At 49.5% G+C, this 7,443-nt stretch overlaps 1 long non-coding RNA gene across 1 annotated transcript in view; it reads right to left on the reverse strand.

Annotated features, from left to right (window-relative positions):
* Positions 1–1,471: 1,471 nt before the first annotated feature.
* The window catches only part of LOC144216148 (uncharacterized), a 22,257-nt gene continuing 16,285 nt past the window's right edge, over positions 1,472–7,443 (reverse strand). Inside the window, exon 2 of the long non-coding RNA XR_013330579.1 lies at positions 1,472–1,782. This is a non-coding gene — a long non-coding RNA (uncharacterized LOC144216148). The remainder of the gene's footprint in view (positions 1,783–7,443) is intronic.

Here is a 7,443-nt window from a genome sequence, read left to right on the forward strand (position 1 = left end):
GCGGTTATCAGAGGAAGATGGAGCCCAAGATCTTGGACTCGAAGTTCAGGGAAGGGTCGCCCTCTTTGACTGAAGGTTTAAAATAAGGAGACTTTTGCTATCATAGCTCTGCGTGAATTCACTTGGAAACATGACATGCTGTGAAAAGAAGCTAAGATGACATGGCGAAGACAGGCATACTAGTCATAACAGAGTCTAAGAAATGTGAGGTGGGTAATGAGAATTTCTCAGTATGTCCCTGGCACTGTCCCCGGAGGGGGGGGGGGGNTGTAAGCTAATACTTTGGCATTCTGGTTTTTAAAGTGGTGGGAATCTGTTCATCAGGATTTGAATAGATCTAGGAGGTAAGAGAATTTCTGAATCTATTTTTTTTTAAACCTGCAATGGTTTTGGTATCCATGGTCTCGTTGGCATTTCCCAACATTACTGCTTACTCTCCACCTTCACACACCACTGCCCTCATCACCTCCATGTCATAAATAGAGACTGAGGCTTCAAGAGGCTAAGTAACTTGCCCAAGGACAGGGGCTAGTAGCTGACCGGTGGCAGGCCTGGAAGTTGAGTCCAGGGTGTATCTGGCTTCAAAATCCGTGCATTGAATCAATTCCTGAGACCCGGAGGCTCAGAAGAGCTGGGTGCAAAGACACAGAATAGACAGAGACCAAGAGCCTTGGGAGCTGTGGGCCAGGAACTGTGGACAAAGACCAAGCACATATGAGAAGTCTAGGCTAGTCGTCTGAATGACCAAACATGCATTTCTTACAAATCACAATATCGCAGCAAGCAACTCTCTTGTGACATGACTATCGCTCTGATGAGAGAGTAGGGTGAGCACGAGCTGCAGGGGCCCCGAAGCACGCCTGGGAGCCGGAAAGAACTTGCAGGATGAGTGGGGTGGCCAGGCAGACGCGGGGAAGCTTCCTGCCAAGAAAAGAGAAGAGCTCGTGCAGGGAGATGGAAAGAGCTAGAGCTGGAGGGAAAGAGCCTGCGGAAGGAACCGGAGTCTGAGCTAGCTGAAGGGCCACCCCGGGGGGCAGCGCTGGGGGGCAGTCAGGAGCAGGGGACCGCACACGCGTGAAGGTCACTAAAATGAGCGCGGTGGCGCTCTCACACACAAGACGCACGCGCAACGGATACACTAGATGTTTCTACAATATGTGTCTCTTCTAGGCCTTTCCAGCTCTGAGGTCCTCTTATTCCACAAGGAACACATGAGCTCCGCTCTTTATTCCAATCCAGTTAAACGAATACCTATTGAGGGACCCGTAGGCCTAATCTTCACCCTTTACTGAGTCTTTGTCCCTTAATTAACCATCAGCAAGTATTTCCAGCAAGTGGTAAATGTTCCAGCATCCTTACAATTCTCCGGGGCAGGAGTCTCTTCCCGGCACGATCTCGGCGCATCAACAAAACTCCCCATCACATTTGTTAACCCTAAAAATAGAAACGGCGAGTTATTTTACCAGTAAAAGATGGGTTCATCCGGGGATGAAAGAGAATTGTATTCTGGGACAAACAAGCTGTGGCAAAACTATAGGCACGTTGGGAGAATGAAGGAGACATGCATCCCCCGCTTTTTTTAAGGCGAAAGGGGGGGTAATTGAGGAAGCCCGTCATAAATGAAAAGTCTATAGGAGTAAACTTGGGGTTCCAAGAATGGTGGCTTTTCACTGGCCGGTCAGCTGTCTGGCGATGAGGAAAGGTCTCTTCCTTCTGCAGGATTAGTAGGTGGTATCCACATGCAAGGTCAAGTCTGGCTCCTCCTGTTTGGTCTGCAATAGACTGCAAGGGGTAGGTCATGAGCTCCCTTCCTTCCAGAAGCCTCCAACCTCCATTGTAGTGAGGTTCCCATTACTAAATTTTACATATATTGTTTGGGTCTAAGACCCCCGAAGGTCTCCACAGTTAGCTGCCCAGAACTGTGAGGCCGACAAACCCGGCCCTCGCCTCCCACAGCTGCCATCTTGCCACCAGCCCAGGAGGGAGGCTCAAAGTTTTCTCTTCTGCCCAGACAATGCAGTGCTGCCTTTCCCCCGATTTCCCGGCAGCTACCCCCTCCTAACCCGTGCTCTGCTATCATCCAAATCCGTTGTACCTTCATTTCCAACCTCTTCCACCTCCTAGCGTTACAGGAAACCTGGCTGAACCCCAAGAATATCCCCTACCCTCTCTCTGAAATGGACACCCCACTTTCTTTCATCTTAGAGCCCTCAGTGGGCAGCAGCCCCCTCTTCCTCAGGCACAAACCTTGAAGCCCAGCCCACCACACATATGGCTGACAGCCTCTGGCCCTATACTCCCTTCCCTCATTCACTGAGGACTTTGATGCCTCCCCCATGGCACTCCTTTCTCCCACAGCATCCTGGGAACTTTAACACTCATGGAAAGACTTACACAACACCGTAGCCTGGGCACCAATGATCTTCCCGCTCCTTCACTTCGGGTTTCCATAGCTTGGATGTTGGCATCACCCAGAACTCTCTTCCCTCTGAAACCCTTCCCTCTGAGTACCTTACTCTTGACTCCCATCTGCTACCACCCCTACCCCATCGGTCTGTCTGTGTGCTGTGCTCACCAAGATCCCCTAAACCTCTGACCTCTCTGTTCTTCTCCCGTCAATTTTACTACCACATGGCCACTTGTGGTATACATACATCTAGGCTAGATCTCTTTGAATTTTACTCTTGGGTATTCAGGTTCCTTGTAGACACTCTTCTAGAATGGACTGTACAAAAGTTAACCAAGCACCAACCCATGAACTCATCTTTCCCATCCACACTTGCTCTTCCTTGCATCTGCCATCTTGAAACATGCCACCACCAGCCACCCAGTCACTCAAGCTAGAATCCAAGGAGTACTGTTTGACTCCCCATCATTCTTTTATGCAGCACCCCCAAACACATCCGGCTATGCTCCCTTAATATCTCTCATGACTCTTGCCCTGACGTTACTCTGCAGAACAAAACTCACTGTTTATCTGAGTGACGGCAATAGTCTTTTAATTGGCTTCTTAGCCTTCAATCTACCTGCTACCACCCTTCAATCTGTCTTCCAGAGTAATATTTATAAAACGCCACACTGAACCTGTTCATTACAGCTCAAAACTATTCAGTAGTTTCTCTTTGTTTATAGGATGAAACTTGAGTGCCTGAACATGTGGTAGGAGACTCTTCAACATTTTCATCTCCGGACACGCTCTTCCTGGAAAATTAGGTTTTGACCAACCACTCGCCTTTCCTGGAATGTGTCTAGCTATTTCCAGCTTGCGAGGTTTTGTTCTTTGGCTCTTGCTGCTTAGAATTGCTTTGCTCTCCTTTGTTACTTGGCAAATAGCTACCTATCTTTTAAGAGTTGGCTCAAATACCACCTAGCCTGCTCTCCCTCCTGTGGTGAGAATCAACCTCACTCTATTCTGCGTGCAGTCTCTACCACAGCACTTTCAGTGATGTGTTGCACTTATTTGCGAGTGCTTGCAGGGAGGGGTCGTGTCTGATTCATCCTGATGTGCCCAGCGCAGTACCTGACAAGCAAAAGACTCCGATAATTTTTTGCCAGCTTTTTTGAAAGATAATCTGCATACAGTGAAGCTCACCATGTTTAATTACAATTCAGTGAGTTTTGACCAATGTTTACAGTTGTGTACCATTATTGCGATCATGATATAGAAAATTTCCATCTCCCCAAAGTTCCCTTAAGCCCCTCTATATTTAATCCCTGCCTCCCACCCCCTGACCCCTCGCAGGTTTCTGTCTGATCTGCTTTCTATCATTATAGTTTTTTTTTTTTGTAAAATTTCACGTATGTGAAATCAAATAATATGGAGCCTTTGTGTCTGGCTTCTTTCGCTTAGTATAATATTTTAGTGGTGCATCCATGCTAACATATATGGCTCTAGTTCATGCCTCTTTTCTTTCTGAATAGTATTCCATTCTATGGAGATGCCATAGTTTTATAATTTATTTCTTCTTTCCTAGGAGACTTAGGTATATACATACACATATCTCAACTATGGCTATCTGGTTGTTCCAATATCATCTGTTAAAAAATCATCCTTTCTCCATCAAACTGTGTTGTCAGTTTCGTAGAAAATCACCTGGCCACATACATGCAGATATATCTTGGGATTTCATTTCACTGAACTACTCGCCTACCTTTGCACTGAGACACTATCTTGATCGCTGTTGCTTCAAAACCAGGGAATGTGAGTCCTCCAAGGCTGTACTTCTTTTTCAAAACTATTTTGACAATTCAAGGTCCTTGGCATTTCCATGCAAATTTTAGAATCAGTTTGCGGATTTCTATAAAGAAGGCTGCTGCCATTTTGATTGGTATTGATGTTGCACTGAACCCATGCATTCATTGGGAAAGAACCGACATATTTTCGTTGAATATGTGAACTCCTTCAACATGCGAGGTGCCTAAAATCCATTCAACTTGTGTAGTGCTTTATCGTGTACAAAGCCAATTCACATGCATTGCATCATGTGATTCACCTAACAATGCTGTAAGGTCAAGAGGGAAAAGCTGGGCTCACTCTGCAAACGGGAAGACTGGACTTGGGACACTTGACTCAGGCCCACTGGCGGGCGTATGGTGGTGCCAGGTAGCCTGGTGTTTTCTGGTGTTTTCATTTCCCTTCCACGGTGTATTTGATGCTGTGGACATCGATGTAGCGTATCTACAATACTGATGTGTGGGTCTAGGCAGAGAAGACTTGGCAACACTGTAAATTCCACCCTACACTTCCGCTCTCTTACTTGAGTAAAGAGGAACCTTGAGACCCATCACCCCTGCTTTCACACCAGCTCCGGGGAGCTGCCTCCAACGTTCTCATGCATTGCAATCAACTGGGGAGCTTCACAAATGCAGATGCCTAGGCCACACACACACCCCCAAATTTTGATTCAGTTGTCTGGGGGGAAGGCCTGGTGTCAATAAGTCATAAGGGCTTCCCAGGTGATCCTATACACAGCCAGGATTGAAAACTGCCATTTTCTGGGGTTTCTGGGAAAGAAAGAGCAAGAGTCAGAGGGGAAGTTTCTGAGAGTCAGAAAAGAAGTGGAAGGCCCATGCGTCACCGGTGTTAAGGGTCCCTGTGATGGGAAGGAAGGAAGATGCAAGAGCTGGTTGGAAGGTCTTGCCAAAATTCCTAAGCAGAGTTAGGAAGAGATACTAAAACTATGGCAACTCCCCTTTGGGGAATTGATCCCCATTCCTTTAAAAATACTCTTACCCTTACTGAATAAGAAATTCGACTGTCATGGAATCAGATAAATTCATCACAGGAACAGTCTGGGGATTATTTTGGCCCATTTTTCTATTTCACAGATAAGAAAACTGAAGGGTCTGGATGCCAGTGACTGTCCCCAGAGTACAAGCAAAGTCAAAACTGGAATTCAGAGCCCTGGCTCCCAGTGGGGGCTCTTTCCACTTCTCTGTGCAACCGAGGCCACTGGCTTATGGGAGGCTTGATTTTCCAGTTCACGGGCCATTCCCACCACTGGCCCCCAAGTCTTAGAGCATCAGAACCATGAGGAGAATTTAGAATATTGATTCGGGGCACCTGGGTGACTCAGGTGGTGAAGCGTCCGACTTCGGCTCAGGTCATGATCTCACTGGTCGTGGGTATGAGCCCTGCATGGGGCTCTGTGCTGACAGCTCAGAGCCTGGAGCCTGCTTCAGATTCTGTGTCTCCCTCTCTCTCTGCCCCTCCCCGACTTATGCTCTGCCTCTGTCTCTCAAAAATAAATAAATGTAAAAAAAAAAAATTAGAATACAGATTCCCAGGTGCAGCCTAGAATCCAAATCTTGGGGTTGGAGACTAGGAATTGGATTCAAACCATTCACTTCTTTTCCCATGCTCCCTCTTGGCCCCGTTTTGTTTAGTGTCTGTGAACTCCAGGGCCCGGAGAGGTCTACCACGAGAATCCTTGGCACTTCCTAGATTCGGGGATTATCTGTGAGTTTTATGTACTGGAGCGTCTACGCCCCACCCCCCCGCATTATTAGGAGCGAACAACACAAGATTTATAGCCGTATGCAACCGAGATTCCACCCTTCCCTCCCACCCCTGTGCGTGGGTGTCTGAGACTGGGCTGACATCCCCGCCTTGCTGTCGCTCTGGGTGCGTCTCCGGGCGCTCCTCTGGTCTCATCTGCAAAAGGGAGAGCTTTTCGCAGCAACTTTATGTGATGCCGCACACCTTCAGTGAGTCAGCACTTGTGAAGCGTCCTGAGCGGCCTGCGGGAGCTGGAGACACAGGGCCATCATCAGTCCTAGTACGTGTGAGTGCTGGGTCCCCAGGTCTCTGCGTGTCCCCAGCAATTCCTTAAGTGCAGGGGACGGCCAGCTCTCTGCCTCCTTGACCCCCCTACCCTGCTTTCCACTTCCCATTTGCAGGCTTCACTGAGCCACACCTTCCTCTTTTTTTTTTTTTTAAAGCTTATTTATATCTATTTTGAGAGAGAGAGAGAGAGCAGGTTAGGGGCAGAGAGAGAGCAGGTTAGGGGCAGAGAGAGGGGAAAAGAGAGAGAATCTCAAGCAGGCTCTGCACGGTCAGTGCAGAGCCAGACAGACGCAAGGCTCAAGTTCACGAGCAGTGAGATCATGACCTGAACTGAAACCCAGAGTCAGATTCTTAACCAACTGAGCCACCCAGGCGCCCCGCCCCCCCACCCNTTGTGCACATCTAACTTGGGGAGCATTTTCAAATGCACCAATGCCTTGGGCTTCCCATCACACAGCTGAGGCCGGAATCTGTGGAGGAGAGTGAATGCCAGGCATTGTGTGTTAACCCTGCTGTGTGGGCGATTAGATTTATAATTTGGGGGAGTCCGTTGAGGGTACAGAGCGATCATGCGCCCAGGCGCCTCTGGCCTCTAAGCACTTGCTTCCAGACCCAGGAAGGAAACTCTTCTCTCACCTTCCTGTGTGTGTGCGCGCGCGCGCACACACACACACACACACACACACACACACGCCACTGGGGTGGTGGGAAGCCGGAGAAGAGGTTTAAATTACGTCAGTGCAAGCTGCAAGCTTAAGTANCCTGTCCACGGGGGCCTGACCGCCGCCCCCAGAGGATTTGACCCCCCCCACAGATCGCGCACAGCCTGGCCCCCAGGCGAAGCGTACGAACAAGTCCCGCGAGGCGCGGTGGACGCCGGATGCTGGCCTGGGGCGGGGGATGGCAAACAGGTAACCGGAAGCGGTTTAAAGCTTGACCGGCCCGAGGAGGAAGGGTTGGGGGTGAGCAGGCTGGGCGGACGGACCGCGCCGTGAAAGGGCAGCTTCCCGAGCGAGGGCCCGGCAGAGTCCCCCCTCGGGACCGTCGGGCCCCGTCCCGCCGGAAAGTGCCGCGTGCGAGCGGGAATTCGCTCAGAAAGCCAAGAAGGGGTTCAATGAGAACCCGGGGCACCCAGGACGCAGGGGTGGGGGGGGCGC

The sequence above is a fragment of the Crocuta crocuta genome, unplaced genomic scaffold, assembly GCF_008692635.1.
Source record: "Crocuta crocuta isolate KB4526 unplaced genomic scaffold, BGI_CrCroc_1.0 scaffold258, whole genome shotgun sequence".
NCBI lineage: Eukaryota > Metazoa > Chordata > Mammalia > Carnivora > Hyaenidae > Crocuta > Crocuta crocuta.